The sequence below is a fragment of the Abramis brama genome (assembly GCF_963993115.1).
Source record: "Abramis brama genome assembly, chromosome: 4".
Taxonomy (NCBI): Eukaryota; Metazoa; Chordata; class Actinopteri; order Cypriniformes; family Leuciscidae; genus Abramis; species Abramis brama.
Genome location: NC_139966.1, coordinates 5,426,035 through 5,448,568, shown reverse-complemented (window position 1 = coordinate 5,448,568; position 22,534 = coordinate 5,426,035). Strand labels below are relative to the sequence as shown.

The 22,534-nt window shown below is 47.9% G+C and overlaps 1 long non-coding RNA gene across 1 annotated transcript; it reads left to right on the top strand.

The window, feature by feature from the left end:
* The first annotated feature begins 2,694 nt into the window (after positions 1-2,694).
* On the top strand, positions 2,695-5,606 carry LOC311081853. The gene is made up of 3 exons (XR_014606022.1): positions 2,695-4,435; positions 4,770-4,821; positions 5,428-5,606. It is a non-coding gene; the product is annotated as an uncharacterized lncRNA (long non-coding RNA).
* The last annotated feature ends 16,928 nt before the right edge of the window (positions 5,607-22,534 follow it).

Sequence of the window (22,534 nt, the reverse complement as noted above, 5' to 3'; positions counted from 1 at the left end):
GCATTACATTTGCCATTTGATGTTGGGCATTGTTGTGGTCGCGCCGGCGTCTCTTACATTATAAGCACGCTTGCCACGTGCAACACGCCTACATTTGAAATAACGAAATTTTGGTCGGCAGGAAAAATGGTCCAACGAACCGAACCGTTCTACGAATACGTGTATCGTTACACCCCTACATTTTGGTGTCACTTTGACAGCGAAAAACTTTACATCTGAGGCGTTTGAAGACTCCATTTGTCCATTGTTTGTGGTCCAAAATCAGCCACAGGATCAAGAGCACCAGTGGCCATACCTTAGCTAATTCTTTTCTTTTAGTGGTAAAATCATGTTTAGTGGATTGTTTAAAGAATGTTGCATACAGGCATTAGATAGTAGTATTATAGTTTGATAAATAAATACAATTAAATACAAACAGTTCTAAAGCAGGATAAAACCTTGTATGTGTTCATTCACTTCATGTTTTTAGAGATTAAAATCTTAAACAAGAATCTCTAGTTTTCATTCTTGCTGTTACTTTTACTTCTTTAATACTCAAGTACAATTTTAATGTGGTACTTTTTTACTTTTACTCGAGTACGAATCTGGCCAGATACTTTTACTTTTAATTGAGTAAAATTTTCCCTCAGTACTTGTACTTTCACTTGAGTAAAATTTTTTAGTACTTTTTACACCTCTGGATAAATAACTGTAAACAATCAAAATAAAATGGAGAACAAGTCTATCGCGACGTTTCAGTATATGTAATACCTTCTTCAGGCAGGCTTGTAAATAAATGTAAACAAAAAAGATAAAGGAAAACATATTATATATTTATATAATAAAAATATATTTTATATACAATATTCTAATGAATCTGTCTTGAATAGTGTTCTTTTTGAAATTCGATACTACAGCGCGATCGTCGTGTCTGCACATTCAACAAGTGAAGTGTGAGAGAGTGAGCGCGCGTATTGCGCGCCCCCTTAAATAGACTGCCGTTGAAAAAAGTTTTTTTTTTTTTTTTTTTTTCCCGAAAACCGGCTAAACTAAGCTTTAAACAGTCTAAACAAAAATCCAAGTCGGCGAATTGTTAGTAAATAAGTGAAAGGACAGATGTATAAAATGATTATTGTGAAAAAAGTTCAAATTAAAGAGTTACACGATGTTTTAGTGTAATTAGGTCACTCTCTCCGCACATGGTCGAGCAAGAGTGGAGAGACAATGAAACAACAGAGTCCACGAGGGAAAATGGCAATATAAAATCGAATTCTTGTTACAATTGCATGGGAATGGTATGTACATGTAGCCAGGGTTGTGCCTAATCATGCTGATGTGAACATATATTTGTATCTGTGTTGTGCATGTTGTTATTCATTTTTAAAGCACTCAACTCATGGCGACGACATCGGATGACGTCACGACCATCGTTCGTCGTGTCGAATGTGGTTTTCCTCGTCATGAGGGAAAATATTTATTTTAGATCAAAATATCGAGTTTTAATGCCTCAAATCATGCTATACATATCCTTAAAATCTCAATCAACTAATACTCGGGTAAGATGGATCATATTTTTAATTCTGGATGTTGTTTTTAATTTTTAAAGTGTTCCTCAGAAGGAAAATAATTAATTTAAAATCAACCAAATGAATTTTCATGCCAAAAAAGGCTTATATTATATTGTATTTAACTGATATTCAAATGGCATGAGTTATATTTTTAACTTTGATGGGGACGATATCGTATGACGTCATAACAATCGTTCGTCGTGTGAAATGTTGTTTTTTTCCCACAAAAATCCTAGTCCCTTTTAAAGGAAAATGAAGATAATAGGAAAATGAAGATTGAAGAGCACTTACCCAGCAAACATGCCAGTGTGGGCCCACTGTGGGTAAGTGTGGGTTTTCTGTGGGACAGTGTGGGCAAGGGCAAACCCTTTCGGGCCCCATGTGGGCTTTCTGTGGGCAAGCCCACTGTGGGACTGCCCACAGAAAACCCACATGGGCCCCCAGTGGGTTAGCCCATGCGGGGCCCATAGCAGTTTTACCCTTTCGGGCCCCATGTGGGCTTTCTGTGGGCAAGCCCACTGTGGGACTGCCCACAGAAAACCCACACTGGGCCCCCAGTGGGTTAGCCCATGCGGGGCCCATAGCAGTTTTACCCATTTGGGCCCCCATTAGGATTTACTGTGGGCAACCCACTGTGGGACTGCCCACAGAAAACCCACACGGGCCCCCAGTGGGTTAGCCCATGCGGGGCCCATAGCAGTTTTAACCATTTGGGCCCCCATTAGGATTTACTGTGGGCAACCCACTGTGGGACTGCCCACAGAAAACCCACACGGGCCCCTAGTGGGTTAGCCCATGCGGGGCCCATAGCAGTTTTACCCATTTGGGCCCCCATTAGGATTTACTGTGGGCAACCCACTGTGGGACTGCCCACAGAAAACCCACACGGGCCCCTAGTGGGTTAGCCCATGCGGGGCCCATAGCAGTTTTACCCATTTGGGCCCCCATTAGGATTTACTGTGGGCAACCCACTGTGGGACTGCCCACAGAAAACCCACACGGGGCCCCAGTGGGTTAGCCCATGCGGGGCCCATAGCAGTTTTACCCATTTGGGCCCCCATTAGGATTTACTGTGGGCAACCCACTGTGGGACTGCCCACAGAAAACCCACACGGGCCCCCAGTGGGGTTAGCCCATGCGGGGCCCATAGCTGTTTTTCACTGTGGGGCCACCATGAGGGTTTACTGTGGGCAACCCACCATAACAGTACAGTTAAATCATTGCTTTAAGATTAGAAGCTCAGGGTTAATCAAACTATTTTAACGATCCTGTAAAATGTCATAAATGTTATTTCATTCAACAGTCAATCCCATACTTAACTAAAACTGCACACAGTCAACAAGATAGCAAGACGAGTACTATCTTTACCTGTTTGCTTGTTGCAGCTGTTCCCAGACAGACTGATAAAGTCAGACAGACCACCCAGTTAACACAGAACATTCCCCTAACGTTAGTTTTTGGTTCCCGTTTGGTTATTTTTTTTGGGAACCAAATACTAACGTTAGGGGAACATTCTTTTTTGGTTTTATTTTTATGTAACCATAAAATAATGTTCCCAGAACGTTGCTGGGTGGTTACTTTTAAATAACCTAAAAATAACTTATAGAGAACGTTTCCTAATGGTTATTTTTAAGTTATTATTTTGCAACCATAAAATAACGTTCCCAGAACGTTGCAGGGTGGTTATTTTTTGAATAACCTTAAAGTAACTTATAGAGAACGTTCCCTGATGGATATTTTTAAGTTATTATGTTGCATAATTGATCTCACTGAGGTTATAATTAAACAGGTTTTATTAAAATAGGAACAAATGGAACAAACCAAAGTTTTCAAGATATTTTATCTGATTATCAAATAATTCCCTCCATCAATTCTGTTTATGTAAATGCTGCGTGACTTTTACGTGTTTTAATGGGCGCTCGCGCTGAACATTCGAGCCGCATTTGAACTGGAGCGGAGGCCGTTACCATGGAAACGGAACGACAGCTCAACTGACACAAGCAGTAACTCCGTCTCTCACTGTTGTTTTCACTACTTTCAGGTAAGTTTAGTCCCCAAACTTACACAAATAGTACATACAAATGCTTCTGACACATTCTTTCATGTAAATGACACGCTTCCGTTGAATATTTACTTTATAGAAATGATTTAGTGTCTTCAGGAAAAGTCCGCTAGCATCTCATCCGTTAAGTTAACAGTAGCAGCTAACTGTATAGCTAGAGGCAGGTTAACTTGTGCTGTAATTTAGGCTTTTAATCACATTGTATGTGTACAGTATATGAGAGATTTTGATAGTATTGTAAAGGTTTTGCTGGCAATTTCCAAATGTGTGAATGAAAGTAAACTAATTTATTTAACTTAAAAATATTCACTGGACGGTTAATTCATTGATTTCACGTGACGTCACATGACTCACACCATTATAGGAACGCCCACCTGGAGGGCAAATGAAAGGAGTGCTATAATGCCATTTGTGCCTAGTATTAACATGAATATACAATACAGTAGCCTAGTTTGAACCAGTTTAAGATTCCTATTAATTAATTTTATACTCGTATGGCCAACTCTCTCATTATTAATAAATGGTAACATTTTATAATAAGGTTTCATTTTGTTAGCTTTAGTTAACATGAACCAACAATTAGTGAACAATTACTTCTACAGCATTTATTAATCTTAAAGTTAAGATCAACATTAAATACTGTATTTGAAATGTTGTTTGTCCTCTCTCTTTTCAGTATTTATTGCAGTCTAATCCTGATTGCAGAATTGAGCTCCAACCCCAGTTAAGCAGACCTGAACCAGTTGATCGAGGTCTTCAGGATCAGCAGAAACTACAGACAGGCTGGAGCTAAACTCCTCCATGACCAGGACTGGACACCACTGCTGTAAGTGATCGATCTAGTCATGTTCCGAACATTTTGCAGGGGACCTCAGCTCTGGCCCTTGAGGACCACTGTCCTGCAGTTTTTAGCACCAACCCTGGTCCAGCACACCTGAACAAGCTAATCGAGCTCTTTTGGTTAAAAGAGCAAGTGAGATTGATCAGGTCTGGACATAAACTGCAAGACAGTGCACTTCGAGGACCAGAGATTGACTATTAATTAGTCAATAATCACTGATGAAAAAAAATCATTTTTATTTGTATAGATTTATGTAATATTTGACTAATATTCAGTTGTCTTCTCTCTTTTTTCCTTAATTGTGATGTGTGTCAAACAGCTAAATAATAAACCCAAAAGAGCCACTCAGGCACAGGTCACTCTTTTTCTGTGCAAGTACTCGTTTGACCGTCAGACACATTCCCTCTATTTTTTTTTAATAAAAATAACATATTCAGGCTGCAAGTTAAATCTATCAATGATTTATTGATAAAGACATTAAAAGGATTGTTCTTCATGTTGTTCCAAACATGTATTATTTACTTTTTTCTGTGGAATGCAAAAGAAGATATTTTGAATTATGTTTAATCTGTTTTGTTCATACAATGAAAATCCCATTGGATCCCATTGACTTTTTGAGTCATTTTTCAAAATATCATCTTCCACAGAAGAAATCATGCAGGTTTGGAATGACATGAGTGTGAGTACAAGTTTACAAGATTATTCTTTACGTTGTGTTGATAATTTTAGTAAACTGTTCTCATGCTCTTATTTTCATCATGCCCTCAATTGGTTCACTCTCTGTATGTTTCTCTTTCAACAACACCGCCTAAATTTGTTTTTAATAATAATAATAAACAACACCTGTAACTATTTTTCCAGAACTCAAATTATTCTCAGGTTTCTCCAGTCATATATAAATTACACCTTGTTTTTGTTTTTTTGTAAAAAAAATTTATGTTAACATTTCAATTGTTGTTGTTTTTTTCTCACTTTAGAGAAAAAACTGACACAAAAAAACAGCCAGGCCGCAGCATCCGAAGGGGTTGATCCTGATCCTGTTAAATCATCATGCAAGAGACTGGGATGGTGGAAGGAGCAGAAGAACCAGAAGACTTGAGGACTCTGAAGACAAAAGACTCAAAATCTATTTAAAATAAATGCTGCTCTTTTGACAGTTCTGTTCAAAACGTTCCTGATTTTTTTTCCACGATTTACATGCTGACGACTGGATGCTGGCTACTGTAATAAATTATTAACATAATTTTTTAACATCCCAGGAATAATTACTTTGTAAAATAGATTAAAACAGAAAACAGTTATTTTAAGTTGCAACAATATTTCAGAAAATTACTCTTTTTAATGTATTTATTAAATAAATGCAGCTTTGATGAGATGAAGGGATTTCTTTCAAAAGTATTTAAAAAAAAATACTGACCCCAAACTTTTGAACGGTAAATGTATTGTGTATATATATATATATATATATATATATATATATATGTATGTATATAATGTATATATATATTTTACATGACTGTGAATAAATGAAATTATTTGAAACATATAACTTATAATGTACTACTTCAACTTTCAACAAGTGCAATTATTTTGCATGTATTGTGGCAAATGCAAAGTACAACCAAACTAATCTTGTTGTTTGTTAAGGCCACAGGTATATTACAATACATCTTTGCATTGTCCACACTTTTCCCAGTGTACCCACAGTATGCCCACACTTAACCCAATGTACCCACAGTATACCCACACTTTGCCCACAGCGTGGGCTTGCTGTGGGCCCACAACTGGTCCCAATGGGGGCCCACTCTACTTAGTGTGGGCTAGCCCACAGTCAGCCCACACTTTGGGCTGTCCCGATGGGGCCCCACCTGGGCCCCATAGTGTGGGACCCACAGTGGTCCCACACGGGTCCCTAAGGGGTTTGCTGTGGGCCCACAACTGGCCCCAATGGGGGCCCACTCTACTTAGTGTGGGCTAGCCCACAGTCAGCCCACACTTTGGGCTGTCCCGATGGGGCCCCACCTGGGCCCCATAGTGTGGGACCCACAGTGGTCCCACACGGGTCCCTAAGGGGTTTGCTGTGGGCCCACAACTGGCCCCAATGGGGGCCCACTCTACTTAGTGTGGGCTAGCCCACAGTCAGCCCACACTTTGGGCTGTCCCGATGGGGCCCCACCTGGGCCCCATAGTGTGGGGCCCACATGTGCCCCGCATTTCACGCCGGTATCTGGGCCCACAGTGGGCTGCCCGCAAGGGCCCCATTCGGGCCCCAAAGGAGCATGTTTGCTGGGTATAGTTCTTTCATCTGTGAAGATACTACTTGAAAACAGTGTAGAAAATATTGCAAAACCGTAAGACATGTAGAAGCAGTCAAATAAATAAAATTTTATAAGAAATACAATTTAATAAGAAAGAGAATCCTTGTAGTATTTTTTATGTATGTAAGGATTCATTCTGTAAAATATTTTAATGTAAGGATCAAATATTAGTGTCCAGATAATGAAAAAGGAGACTTTTTAAGCTTTTCAATTAAATCTTTTTATTGATCAAAGAACACAAAATATATCAATTTATGAAAATATTTATTCAGTTATTTATTCAAGAAACCCTCTTTTGGGTCAAAAACTTGAATCATATTTATATGTATGTGTATATTTACTAATACATTCCCTTCTCATGTCAGAAAAAAAAATCAGGTTTTGTTCTGATAAATCTTTTTAATAAAAATAAATACATGAAGTAAAAAGGTGACCGAGGCTACCTTTCACTTCCGCCGGTGGAACAGGCGATAGCGACCCACCTTTGCCCGCCCTCTGCTGGACGGCGGACTAAACCGGTGTTGCCTTCAAAAGCCTGCCGCATGACGTCGACGCTGCTCGCGCAAATTTTCTCCGCCGCTGGGCAGGCCGCGTCAGCACTACACACCATGGCTACGCTGCAGATATTCCAGGGTGATCTCCTCCGTAAGTTGGACGAGATGGGACCTGACGCTATCTGCATCGCGGATTTGAGGAGCGCTTCAGATCTAACACTCCGCGCTACCAAGTCTGCTGCACAAGCCATGGGAAGGTGTATGGCTTCCGCCACTGTTGCTGAGAGGCATCTATGGCTGACGCTCACGGAGATGGCTGATTCCGAGCGCACCGCGTTTCTCGACGCCCCGCTGTCTTCCGCTGGCCTTTTCGGATCTTCTCTCTCCGAGTTCGTGGAGAGATTTACCGAAGCCCAGAAAGCGTCTCAAGCCTTCAAGCACTTCCTCCCGAAGCGCTCCGGTTCTGCAGCGAGTCGTGAAAAACAGACTCCGCGGAGCTCTCAGCCTCAGCCCCCGCCTTCGGCCGCATCTTCACAGCAGCGACAGCAGCGCAGCTCCAGGCCCCGCTCTCGCTCTACCAACCGACGCCCCGCTCAGCGCGGGCCGCGGCCGAGGATTGTGGTGAAGCCGGAAGCCCCGAAGAAGTCCTAGCACGCCTAGGAAAGCGCAGGTGTGTGAGTCCCGTTGCGGCCGGTCTCTCACCCAAGCGCGCCGCTGTTTCAGTCCCAAGACTTGCGACTGTTCCAGCGTTTTCTGCAAGACGCAAGCCCGCACAGTTGCCCGCTTGCCTGCACACAAAAGCCGTTTTTACGGCTACCCAGATATATCCCGAAAAGAGTGTATTTTCTGGTGTCCCGGCCACGGCCGATGGTGCTATGATTTGTAGTGTCGATGCCCACTCCTCAGTGCCCATCTCTACACACAAGCACAGCCCTACACTTAGGGCTTGCGCACATAAAATCGACTCAGGTCGATTGCGCTTCCAACATAGTGAAAGTGCCCACTTCCCAGTGCCCACAAACACTATGTCTCACAGACCACAGGCTCTCTGTAAAAACGGGACCTGTGCGCGCTCGCTCTGCTCAGACAGACAGCGCGCCCAAAGCAGTGAATGTGCCCGCTTCCCGCCCACATTTACTCGCAGACATGAGTCCCGCGGGACCTTCTCAGCCCTCCCTCACTCAGTTAAGCGCTGTAGTAAGGTCGAGGACGAGCGCTCTGCCCGCTGTAATAAGCCGCCCCCCGCCTCGAATGCCACAGGCATAACGCCTACGTTATTGCGCCCCGAAGCACCTCTGTCGCACGGCGAACAGAGCGCGCTTCGCATCCAGCCCTTAGCCAGCCATGCAGAAGCATGGGCAGCGCTTCCAGGGGTTTCGGACTGGGTGCTAGGCATTATAAAGAGAGGCTTCTCGCTACAGTTTTGCCGACGCCCCCCCCCCCGCTTCACAGCGCACGTCGAAACTACGGTGGTTTTAGAAGTAGCACACCTACTTCGCGCCAAAATATCAAACTTGATAAGCAAAGGGGCGATAAAGCGTGTACCCCAAGCTCAAAGCGAAGGGGGGCTATACAGCAGATACTTTCTAGTCCCCAAAAAGGACGGTGGTATCAGACCCATACTGGATCTAAGACGGTTGAACAAAGTATTAGTGAAACGCAGTTTCAAAATGCTCACGACCAGGAAAATCCTCGCGCATGTTCGCCGAGGAGACTGGTTTATGTCAATAGATCTAAAGGACGCGTATTTTCAAATACAGATAGCGTCACATCACAGGCGATACTTGAGATTCGCCTTCGAGGGTCAAACATACCAGTATACAGTCCTGCCGTTCGGCTTGTCCCTGGCACCTCGTACATTTACGAAATGCATGGACGCAGCGCTTGCCCCTCTCAGACTCAGAGGCATGCGAGTGCTGAACTATTTGGACGACTGGCTGATCCTAGCTCAATCACGATCACAGCTCGTGGAGCACAGAACCATTTTACTCGATCACCTCGAGAATCTTGGTATCACGGTCAATTGGACGAAGAGTTCACTGAACCCCAGTCAAGCGATTTCGTTTCTGGGTACCATTCTGGACTCTCAGTCTATGACAGCGCGGCTGTCGCCACAGCACGTGCTGCACATTCAGCGCGCGGCGAGATCCTTCTGCTGCGGCGCGACTACCCCGCTCAGGACGTTTCAAAGGATGCTAGGTCTCATGGCCTCAGCATCACCAGTTCTTCAGATGGGCTTGCTCCGCATGCGCCCTCTGCAGTTCTGGTTGAAAGCGCGAGTACCGCGCGGAGCGTGGGTGTCTGGCCGGTTACGTCTCAAGGTCAATCAGAGCTGTGTGACAGCCCTGATACCTTGGTTGGCGGACGGCTGGTACCAATCAGGTCTAAGCCTGGGGACTTCCTCGGGAGTGAGGATGGTGTCGACAGACGCATCCACCTCGGGATGGGGAGCGCTGCTCGAGGGCAGACCGTTCTTCGGCCTGTGGTCGGAACGAGAAAAGCTCCAACACATCAACTGCCTGGAAATGCTGGCAGTGCACAACGCGCTGATGCGTTTTTGTCCCCAAATCAAAGAACCAACACATTCGTAGTCCGTTCGGACAACACGGCCGTGGTGTCCTATATAAATCGCCAGGGCGGTCTGAGATCCACATCCCTGTACAGGCTGGTGAAACGCCTCCTAATATGGGCTCAGCACAATTTGCGCTCGCTGAGAGCAGTGCATGTGCCTGGGCTCCAGAATGTGGGCCCAGACAGACTGTCCAGGAACAACATTCCCCTGGGCGAATGGTCTCTACACCCACAAACAGTCCGGCTGTTGTGGGAGAGATTCGGCAGAGCGGAGGTGGATCTATTCGCGTCCCGCGAAAACGCTCATTGCCCCGTGTTCTTTTCCAAGAACGACAGCGCGCTGTCCCAGATGTGGCCGCGCTGCCCGCTATACGCTTTTCCCCCCGTCTCCCTCCTGCCACAGGTGTTAGAGCGGGTCAGGGAAACAGAATGCCCAGTGCTGCTTGTAGCACCGTTCTGGAAGAACCAAGCATGGTTTCCAGTCCTGATGCAGCTAGCAGACATCGCTCCATGGCCAGTGCCATTGAGGAGAGATCTCCTCTCGCAGGCCGGGGGCTCGATTTGGCACCCACACCCGGAGCTGTGGTCCCTTCATGTGTGGGCGCTCAACGGATATCCGTTGACCTCGCAGAGGTAGTCCAAAACGTGGGTTCGTGGAAAAAAGCCCATGTTAATAAGCTGCCATTGGACGCATAATGGGCCGGAGGGATCGTAGTGTGAATTGGGATGACAGATGCCCACTAGCTTGGTGGGAAGTGGGCCTTTTGTGCTAACCCCCCAATTCATGGATCACTACCTACTTGCCACGGGATAGTGGTTGTTCGGACACATCTAGTGGGCGACAGAGAGCATATTGACCCCAGGACCACCCCCCCCCAACCCACGAACCCACTATTTGTCCAATAACCCACTATATTGGGCAAATGCCCCCCCCCCCCCCCCAAACACCCCCACCACCACCCCCGTCCCACGAACCCACTATTTGTCCAATAACCCACTATTTGGCGCAAACGTCCCGTTGACCCCCCCCCCCCACTCCCAGGCCACGCCCCCGTCCCACGAATCCACTATTTGTCCAATAACCCACTATTTGGCGCAAACGTCCCGTTGACCCCCCCCCCACTCCCAGGCCACGCCCCCGTCCCACGGACCCACTATTTGTCCAATAACCCACTATTTTTTTTTTTTCACGAATTACCCACAATGCACACGTATGCGACCCTTTGACCTACCACGGCGCCCCCTGTGGCCAGTTTTTGACGTCCGACGGAAAAATCGCCACGATCACCCTGCGCCGTCGATATGTCGCTGAGGGCGGGCCCAGGGGTCACCGTGCCGAATTTGGGGCCCCTGGGACATTTCCATCAAAATCCCACTCGCCCATTAAATGAATGGGTTTTCCACCGTGGTTTCGTGGACGCCGCTTCCGAAGGGCCGATCGACTAGGGGGCGCCGTTTTCCGACTCGCCACGGCCCCCTGGTGCGGGCGGGAAAGTTTGGGGCCCCTGGGACCTCGTTCAGGGGTCGCGAGGTCGAAAAAGGGCCCCTCGTCCGCGAACCCGCTACGCCGTCAAATTGCCCGTGGGACGGCCCCCGTGCGGAAACGCAGGGTCGTATCACGTCGAGATTTGATATTTTGACTCTCCAGGGGCCCCCGACTCACGGCCCCGAAGCGTGGGGCCCTAGGACCTTCCTGAAAAAAGTGTGCCACTTATAACCAACTTTCACTCAAAAGGCTCTTAGGTTACATGAGTGGAGGAGGCACAAGGCCGAGATTAGGGTTAAAAGGGCGGGAAAGTGTTGCCTTCGCTCTAGAGCCTAGCGCCTTTGGTATGTCGCTCGGGACGGGCCCAGGGGCCACCGTGCCGAGTTTGGGGCCCCTGGGACATTTCTGTCAAAATCCCACTCGCCCATTAAATGAATGTATTCGCCGTAGTGGTTTCGCGGACGCCGCTTCGGAAGGGCCGATCGACTAGGGGGCGCCGTTTTCCAACTCGCCACGGCCCCCTGGTGCGGGCGGGAAAGTTTGGGGCCCCTGGGACCTCGTTCAGGGGTCGCGAGGTCGGAAAAGGGACGCTCGTCCGCGAAACCGCTATGCCTTTTAAATGGGCCGTGGGACGGCCCCCGTACGCAGACGGAGGGTCGTGGTACCCCGATACTACAGATTCCGACTCTCCAGGGGCCCCTGACGTGGGGCCCCAAAGCGTGGGGGCCCTAGGGCCTTTGCAAAAAATCGCCCCTCCCCCACCATCATATGCTTTTGATATGTCGCTCGGCACGGGCCCTGGGGCCACCGTGCCGAATTTGGGGCCCCTGGGACATTTCCATCAAAATCCCACTCGCCCATTAAATGAATGGGTTTTCCACCGTGGTTTCGTGGACGCCGCTTCCGAAGGGCCGATCGACTAGGGAGCGCCGTTTTCCGACTCGCCACGGCCCCCTGGTGCGGGCGGGAAAGTTTGGGGCCCCTGGGACCTCGTTCAGGGGTCGTGAGGTCGAAAAAGGGCCCCTCGTCCGCGAACCCGCTACGCCGTCAAATGGCCCGTGGGACGGCCCCCGTACGCAGACGGAGGGTCGTGTTACCTCGATACTTCAGATTCCGACTCTCCAGGGGCCCCTGACGCGGGGCCCCGAAGCGTGGGGCCCTGGGGCCTTTGCGAAAAATCGCCCCTCCCCCGCCACCAAATCATTCAAAGGCTGGAAAGGCTGTTTCAGTGTGAGAGTCAGGCCAGGGAGAGATTTTGCATAGAGGCTAAAAAATATTTGCCTCCACTCTAGGGCCCGGTGCTTTCGGTACGTCACTCGGGGCGGGCCCTGGGGCCACCGTGCCGAATTTGGGGCCCCTGGGACATTTCCATCAAAATCCCACTCGCCCATTAAATGAATGGGTTTTCCACCGTGGTTTCGTGGACGCCGCTTCGGAAGGGCCGATCGACTAGGGGGCGCCGTTTTCCGACTCGCCACGGCCCCCTGGTGCGGGCGGGAAAGTTTGGGGCCCCTGGGACCTCGTTCAGGGGTCACGAGGTCGGAAAAGGGACGCTCGTCCGCGAAACCGCTATGCCTTTTAAATGGGCCGTGGGACGGCCCCCGTAAGGAGACGGAAAGTCGCAGGAGCCCGAAACTCGGCGAGTTCCGTCGTCTAGTGCCCCTGAGTCGGGCCCCCGAGTTTGAGGGCCCTAGCCCCTTCCTAAGCGTTTCCTAACCCCCGTTTGTGATGAGTCCAGTGATTGTGGATGGTGACTGAAAAATGAAAGATTATTTTTATTTTTCACGATGGCCCACTGGGTCCTATGGACACCTAACGTTTTATCGTGTAGAACGGGACGAGACCTTTACTTTGAGACCACCCACGGCCTCGTGGGCCCCTGGGGCCCCGAGATACAGACAAAAAGAACGCAATTATCAAGGCCAAAACTCGACGGATCCGGCGTGCACCGAGCTCTATGGAACCGTCTAATCGTGCTGAAAAGAATGGTAAAAATTTCGTGATTTTTGGTGGTGTTTTGGCCAAGATATTAGCCGAAAACCACGGCGCGCAAATCAAAATGGCGTCCGCCGGTGACCTCTTGACCCCTGGGACAAAACGGCTCGTATCTTGGCAGCGCGAAGACGCAGAGAGCTCAAACTCGGGTGAGGATGTCCCGCGGGGACCCTCTCCTGAACGCAAGAGTCACGGGCCCCGGTCGCTGGGACCCCGACTTCGAACGGCTGTAACTCGGGGACCCTGGTGAGCTGGACATTGTGGGTGGGCTCTTTGGAAAGGCCTCGTCCGGCGCTGTGATCGATTCGAGTTTGGGGAACGTGGAGCAAGGGGCACGACCAAAAACGAAAGTAACCCATTTGTCTGGACATAGCGTCTGGAGATTGTTTTGTTTTAAAATCAGTTGTCGTGCCAATTAACGAGGCTGGGGATTGGTTCCAAACAAGCGTCTGTACACCCACCATTTCGCTCAACTGATCACATCTGCTGACGTTTGACAAGTGAAGGTGAGATTCTCTAACCTTATTCTCTAACTTCATAGTTTATGCAGTCGTAAATCATCTTAAATTGTACTATAAAGTGTTATCGTGCAATGATGTTGTATTGTACATAGCTTTTTTAAACGTTATTACACGTACGTGACTATTTTACTTTTTTTTCGGGCCTAAATTGATCAATCCGGGGAAGTTATTTAATACCAAGTTCCCCCGAAGGCCTAACATTTGTATTCATTTAATGTTTTGACATCAATGAAGCCCCATGTACAATTGTCAGAAGCTGACTCATATTTTTTATTCTTTATAGATGGATCAATCTTTGTCATTCAAACTCATACTCCACAAGGTTTTTTTACACTCACACACCCAACCACATTGCACCAGGTTCTTGACGCGTTCCTCACTTTTATTCACCTACAGACGACGCCAACGATGGGAATCGAGGATTGTCCGCTCTGCCACAGGGCCTACCACCAGTTGAGCCAGCACCTCACCACCAGCCACGGGGTCCGCAACAAGGCCGAGCGCAAGCTGCTGCTGGCCATTCCATCCGGGAGGGTGGACGTCCGGAAGGGCCCTTGCCCGGTGGCTGCATGCTGCAAATTCAGCTCCCGGATGGACCGCCACCTTAAGGGCCACACAGAGCTGACGGCCGCAGCTCGTCGGCAGACGATGCAGGCTCTGAAGCGGACGAAGATCTTGGGGGACCTCGCCAAGCTGAGGGCGACCAACCCGACGGTGCCACTGGCCTCATCCCTGGACCTGGAGGATCCCACAACCGCTGCTCCGGAGGAGGTGATGCCGGTGGACGACGACGACGACCCTAACGCTCCGCAGTTTCCCTGCAGCAACCCTGGCTGCATGCGCCTCATCACCAGCCTCAGGGACAACGTGGCCGACCTCAACGGGCAGGTGGACACCCTGAACCGGGCACTCAGGGACGTGACCCGCCGCTACCGATTGTTGAGGAGGAGGTCGCAGCCCAGCGCCTCCGCCCATGTCGCCAGGGTGACCGGGAGACTCATGGCCGCTCTCGGCACCCCCGAGAGGGAAGAGGCCGAGGAGGAGGAAGGTGAGCCCCGTGCCGGGACATCCGGAGAGCCGGCCGGCGAGGCCCCAGCCGAGCAGCCTCTCGCCCCCGCCCAGCCACCTCAGCAGGAGAAGTACCCGTTCCCTGACCACGTGCCAGTTCTGAGTGAGTACTTTATCTCTTCTCCCTCTGCGTCCAATGTTCCGACCCCAGTGTTTTTGTTCTGACCCCATTTGCTCTTGTGTTTGTTTTCTCTCTTTTCGCAGATCTCCTCCTCGAGGAGTTCCGCGGCCACCAGGAGGGCGCCGACCCCACTCCGAGGCTGGTGAACAACGTGGGTTCGAAGGTCTTCCACATCCGGAATTTTCTGGCCTACATGGCGGCGGGGCACACGGACCTGGCCAGCTTGGCCTTCCTGAACCAGACGGCGAGGATGCGGTCTTGGCACAACTCCCTGAACCAGGCCAAGATCGCGGAGCCGACGGTGCAAATGTATTTAAAGAACGTTTCTCAGTTCCTGGCCTACGTGACCGAGACCCCGCCGCCCAACTGCCGGCTCTCCCGCACGGTGATGGTCGGTCTCAACAGGGAGATCAAGAATTTGATCCGCTCTGTCAGGCGGAGGGTGGTCGTGCATGAGGTGGCGGTCAAACAGGCCAAGGAGGGCCACCTCATCCCGAAGGCCGCTCTCCGCCAGTGCGTTGCCTCCACCAAGGTCGCCATTCCGGAGATCCTGGGTAAGTTTTTGCCTCCTCTTACCTCTCAGACCTTGGCGTACCACAAACACACACATGCCCCTTAACGCTTGTCTTTTTTTCCCTCACAGCCCGTCTCAAGGTGACTAGCAACAGGAAGGACCAGTGGTCATTTTATGGGCACCTCACCGCCTACCTCGCCTGTATCTATGGGCATCGCGGTGGGGTGTTCCAAAATATGACCATTGGGGAGGTGGAGGCAGCGCGACAGGGGGCAATGGAAGGATGCTACGTTATTAATGTGAGTGGTTTCTCTGTCTCTCTCTCTCTCTCTCTCTCTCTCTCTCTCTCTCTTACGTCTCTTGTGTCGTTTTTCGCTGTTTCCACAGATTGCTTCCCACAAGACCAACCAGGCGTTCGGGGCCGCTCAGCTGGCCTTGACTGAGGAGGAGTACGGGTGGCTGACAGAATTCCTGGCCATGAGAAAGGAGTTAGTGGGCGGCAGCGACGCCCACTACTTCTTTTTCACCTCCAAGCCCAGCTCCTGTAAAAATCTAAACCAATATTTTCAGGAGGCATGGGCTGGGATGGAGCTGCCAGGAGCTCCGACATTCACCGACGTGAGGACCTCCATCGCAACCCACGTGAGTTTCCCAGCCCGTGTTTCTGCCTTGTGAACTTCTGACGTGCGCATGTTTGTTTCCAACTGTGCTTTCCTCTCTGTACAGGCCAAGAACACCCACAGCCCCGGGGACAGGCACAAGGTGTCCAGGTTCATGTGCCATGACACCTCCACGGCTGACCGCTTCTACGCGTTGAATCTAGACGCCAAGCAGGCCGCGGAGCAGCGGAGGCTGTTCGAGTCAGCCGTGGAGGGTGAGGATGCCCCTCCGGGGACCGCGGAGCGCCCCACCACCTCCTCCAGGCCGGAGCGCCCCACCACCTCCTCCAGGCCGGAGCGCCCCACCACCTCCTCCTCCGGTCCAAAGGTGGCCAGGCGTAAGCGGCCGCCCCCCGCCGCCACCCCTCCGCAGACGGAAGAGGAAGAGGGTGACCCGAGTGAGTCCGCTTCGGTAAGTCCAACTTTTGATGGGTCCGTTTAACCGTTTGTCTGACGAGTGGGCGTGTTCGCTGATTCTTTGACCATCTCGCTCTTTGCAGGAGGAGCCTAGCCCAGCAAAACGGGACGTTTCCGGCAAATAGTGGGTTATTGGACAAATAGTGGGTTCGTGGGACGGGGGGTGTTGGGGGGGGCAACGGGACGTTTCCGGCAAATAGTGGGTTATTGGACAAATAGTGGGTTCGTGGGACGGGGGCGTGGCCTGGGAGTGGGGGGGGGGGGGGGGTCAACGGGACGTTTGCGCCATATAGTGGGTTATTGGACAAATAGTGGGTTCGTGGGACGGGGGGGTGGGCGGGGGGGGGGTCCGCCCAAAACAGTGGTCAAACGGACAAATAGTGGGTTAGTGGGACCGGTCACCCCACCCAGGACGAAGGCCGAACTGCTTCCGGGGGTCTAGGACAACGGGGGCCTCCCGTCGGGCCCCCGAGGGCGCTGGGGCCCCTCGCGACTGCCCGCGTGGGTCGGGCGCCCGGGCGCGGTCGGGGTGCGGCGTCGGCCGGCCCCCAAAAAATTTCGGGGGGCCGGCGCGCTCGTCCGCGGACCACCGTCTGCGAACCCGCTCTCCAATGGTGGAATGGACGTTTTCTTCGGTCTTGGACTAGCTAGAGGGAGTGATAAATACCATCACTCAGGCCAGAGCGCCGTCGACTCGGCGGCTTTATGCCTCAAAGTGGTCGGTTTTCTCCGGCTGGTGTACAGCTCGGAGCCTATCACCTCTCGATTGTGAGGTGACGGAGGTTCTCTCCTTCCTACAGGAGCTGTTGGATAAGGGCAGATCCCCTTCCACGCTCAAAGTTTATGTGGCGGCTATTACAGCGTTCTCTGGAACAACGCTGGGTCAGTCACTAGGAAGGAACGATTTAGTCATCCGCTTCCTCAGGGGAGCTAGGAGGCTGAATCCACCCAGACCTCCTTCAGTCCCTATGTGGGACCTTTCTACAGTTTTGGCGGCCATGAAGGGTGCCCCTTTCGAGCCTATCCAATCTATTAGCCTCAAACATTTGTCTTTCAAAACAGTGTTTTTGATGGCTCTCGCTTCGGTGAAGCGCATAGGTGACCTGCACGTGCTCTCCGTGAGCCCAGCGTGCTTAGAGTTTGGACCTAATGACTCTAAAGTCATACTCAAACATAAGCATGGCTATGTGCCAAAGTCCCTCAACACGCCGTTTCGGGCTCAGGTTATCTCCCTGTCTGCCCTGCCGGGATCAAGTGAGGAAGGGGACTCAAGTTTTCTTTGCCCTATTAGAGCTTACGTGTCCCGCTCTGCTGTCTTCAGACAGACTGAGCAGCTCTTTGTCTCGTTCAGTGGACGTTCCAAGGGAATGGCTGTTTCGAAACAGAGCTTATCCAGATGGATAGTTGACGCCATGGCGCTGGCTTATACTGTCAAGGGCCTCCAGTGCCCGTTGGGAGTTAGAGCGCACTCTACGAGGGGTGTTGCCTCCTCGTGGGCTTGGTCCAGCGGGATTTCCTTACAGGATATATGTACGGCGGCAGGCTGGGCCTCGCTGTCTACATTTATTAGGTTTTACAACCTAGAGGTTCCGCCTTGCAGGCTAAGCTACTATCGGTGTAGTCAATTCAGCTGTCTAACTAGAACACTGAAATTGCATGCGCAACGCGCTACCGACTGTCTTATGGGCAGAATTGTGTAAGGCCCAAATTTCCCACATTTAGTTCAGGTTCCCCACCCTGTCTATGTGATGTCATATTCGCGTCTGCTGACGCAACCATATAAGGATGGAGGGAATCCCCTCTTGTCTCTAGACTCTCTCTGTGAGGTCATGTTTACGTCTGCGGACGCTACAGTATAGGGAATTAAGGTCCCCCTCCCTTATTCCCAGATTCTTGTGAGTCTATCTGGTGGTTATGCACTGTACACCTGGCTTAGCTTCCAGTGATCGGTGTTTTATCCCAGCACGCACGGCGTTTTACAAGGGGTTCCCGTAGCGTTTTTACAAAAAACGCAATACGAGAGGACTCTCGTAAGAGAACGTACTCGGTTACTAACGTAACCTCGGTTCTCTCTAGAAGAGGGAACGAGTACTGCGTTCTCTGCCGTGCGTACGGTTCACTCTGGTTCGCTTCGGCAAAGAAAATCAAGTGAATCAGCCTTTTCGAGCTCCTTTTATAGAGGTTAGCCACACACGTCTCGGCGGGAAATGGCAAGGAGGGCGCGAAGCGTCACCTCAGGCCTCGCTCGATAGGCTTATGCAGTTGCCGCAGAGCAGCCAATGAGCGAGCAAGCCGTCTCGCCATAGCTGAGTACTGCTGCAACGCGCTTTACATGTATAAAAATTAAGGATAATTTTTTGCTTCAGTATTTCGTGAAAAAAGAGTTTTTCCTGTAGCATTTTTACAAAAAACGCAGTACTCGTTCCCTCTTTTAGAGAGAACCGAGGTTACGTTAGTAACCGAGTACGTTTTACCGTTTTCGAATCTATTCAGCCGAACTCCGGGTCTGGCGGTACCACTTTTAGCATAGCTTAGCATAGATCATTGAATCGGACAAGACCATTAGCATCTCTCTCAAAAAAATGACCAACGAGTTTCGATGTTTTTCCTATTTAAAACTTGACTCTTCTGTAGTTACATCGTGTACTAAGACCGACGGAAAATGTAAAGTTGTGATTTTCTAGGCTGATATGGCTAGGAACTATGCTCTCATTCCTGCGTAATAATCAAGAAACTTTGCTGCCGTACCATGAGTCCAGCAGGCGTAATGATATGACGCAGCGCCTGAAATGGGGACTAGTAGCTAGTTTTTTTGCTCTCCCCCTTGCTTAACCCTCAGGGGACCACAAACGCGCCCGCGCGTTTTGCTCGTTTTTTTTTTTTAGCAATGAAAATAAACACCAAATGCTCTGTTAATTTTGATCTTTCATTTTCGTGTAATACATCAATCGATCCTGTTCAGTTTCTATTTTTTTTCTGTATACTCACAATAAAAATAAAGTGTTTTGCTTTTTGACAAATAAAGAAAAATTAACATGATGCGATTTCTGCCTTCCCTCTGTCCGTGAACTCCCATTTGAAACGCGTTCGAAAATGATCAATAACTCCGCGAAAATTTAGTCAAACAGGCAAACAGACCCACGGGCATAAAGCTTGAGATCGCATCTGTTAAAAGAAGTAACTTATATAAAAAACAAATATTCTCAGTTTCTGTAATCTGTATAAAAAGAGAGCGACTCCTGTCGAGCTAATTAGGAGTTCATTCACAGTAATGTGACCACTCCCCGGAGAGCGCGTGCTATTCAAACGCAAATTCTGAGGGGTGTGAAACGCCCATCAGCTGTAAACACAGCGCGTCGCGATCGAGTGAGGCATAATATAGCCTACCTTATGGAGAAACGATTCCTCAGAACAGTGCTGATGAGGAGCAATATCTCCTGATATGAGGAGCAGATCCCGCTGCGCTGAGGAGTGAGGTAGGCTGTTTTCTTTTCTCACGTGTGGAATAACGTTATGGAATAACGTTAGTGTAGGCCTATGCAAACCGCAAAAAGATGAATCGCATTTCTATAATATGACTCGCCTTTCTGTGAGATGAATGAAGGGTACATATTTGTAAAGACTGTTTAGCCTGAATATGAATCGCGTGTCTGTGTGTGAAAGAATAAACTGCTTTGCTATAGCCTACTGAGATGAGTAAAAATCCACTGGAATATGTTGAAAAAAATGTATTTGTATAAGCAACGTATTAAACTGCAAAAAAAAAAAAAAATACTATTTTTGTCAAAAATAAAGTCATAGACTAAGATGTTAGATGTTCCAATGTTGGCTATATTCAAACTAATGAATACATATGATAAAATTTAGGCCTATAATCTTTTTTCTTTTTTTTTTTTTTACAAAGAAAGAGTACACTTGAAATATTGTTGAAATTGTAATTATTGTTGTAATTGTAACATTTTTAATAAAATAGCAAAACATATTTACAAGAGAAATGTAAGCGAAATCTTAAATGGTCAATATAAGTCTTCTTCTAAATACATCTTTTGTCGTTGCATTGTGGCTCAGTCAGTGTCACACCTGAATGAATGGCTCATTAGGCAGTCATTATGCAGAATGGGTGGGGAGATTATGCAGAGATTATGCAATCTAAGGTGTAAACTACTCCTCCCCCTTGCATATTGGCTTTCCAAGCAAAACCTGTTTTACACCATTTAAATCAATGTATTTTTTTTTGTGAACGATAAAGCAAAACTATTTTCACATAATTTTGAAGCTAGAACACAAAGGGACAACATCCATTAGTCAAAAGTCTTGTGGACACATATTTAATATGTGTTTTGTGGTCTTAATTCAGCAACTTTCATTTTAATTTTTTCCAATAACCACGCATAAACATTATTCTCTTAAAAATACAAACATCTACATACACGTTGCTCGCATATTATGGTAGCCCTGTTTGTGCTATATAGAGTGAATTTACACCTTTGCCATTAACATGTTTATAAATAACTGAAAAAAGCACAAATGTCAAGGCATGTCAGAACATCTCAAAGGCCCCCAAAACACTGTGGTCCCCTGAGGGTTAAAGGAACGGTTCCCTTGGTAACATACTGGTGGCAGAAAGTTATATGCCTCACCCTTGTATATATATAATGTGTATATAATGTGACAAATATGCAAACTGTTGTGAACTTAGAATCGAAAAGACCAGGAGACTTGGTTGTTTCTTCAGCAGGTTTCTTTATTGAGAACACGAGCCTTCGGTAGCTGCAGTCACCAAGCCTGACGTGAATGTTCTCTTACAGTTTATATACATTTAGGGGCAGGAACCGAAAAAGACAGGTTTAGGAACTGGTTTTAGACTGAGAGCATTGCCCACCCTAATCCACTCAGCATATCTATTCAAACACTGAGACCCGAGTACAGGACTGGCTGGACTTTCTTGCTAAAACACAAACTCCAAGAGTTTCAGTAAAACAGGACTGATCAGAGTCTTTTGCTAGAAAACTCTGATAATTATAATTTATACCTAACCTTAACCTGCTAAATTCAATGTAAACCTAAATTAAACATTTTAATAAATCTGGATTCCCACAAAACCAAATGTGGAATTAAGTTATTAATAAGATCTATAAAGTCAATAATTTAACATGTAACTCTTTTTAGTTGACGTTGGGTTGCATTCTATTGTGACATCAACTAAAAAAGATCTTACAGGGAAGATATTCTGAAATGAGGCTGTGCTTAACTAATGCTAACAAAATGATTTGAGATATTATCAATGATCATGATTACTGCACCACAGCTGTCATTACTAGTTCTAGGCCTATTGCTTATGCTCCTAGCCTATACCTCACAATTTGATAACATATCATAACTAGATACCATAGAGACTCTTGATGGAAAATGTAATGTTTTCTGTTAGCAGCCTTGACAAATACCCTGGACTGGCAACTCAAGTGCTGCCCCTTGTGTTTGAGAGACCATAGTTCAGGTTGATTATTATTAATTGTACAGGTAAGAAATCCATACTATATTGAAATAATGATCATCACTTCAACCCTGTTATTTTCAACCCCGTTATGCTGAGTTCAACCCTGTTATTTGATAGTTTTTATTAATATTTTCGTGATAAGAAGACAAATTAGGTCAATGTTTGTTTTGCTGTGTGCAGAATTTAAAGGACAGTCGGAAAAAATATGAAAGCCTGATTAAATCCTAATGTTAATGCACATTTTGTGATAAGATATGAAGACCAATGTTAGATACAGTTTTCATGACCTGATTTGGTATTAAAATGGTGAGTATTTAAAAATAAAATTCTACGTGCAATAAATGATATCAAACAAGGGACATCTCATTGAAAAGCTTCTACAAGAATTTACTTAAATCTTTTTAAATCATATTTAAACAGGGT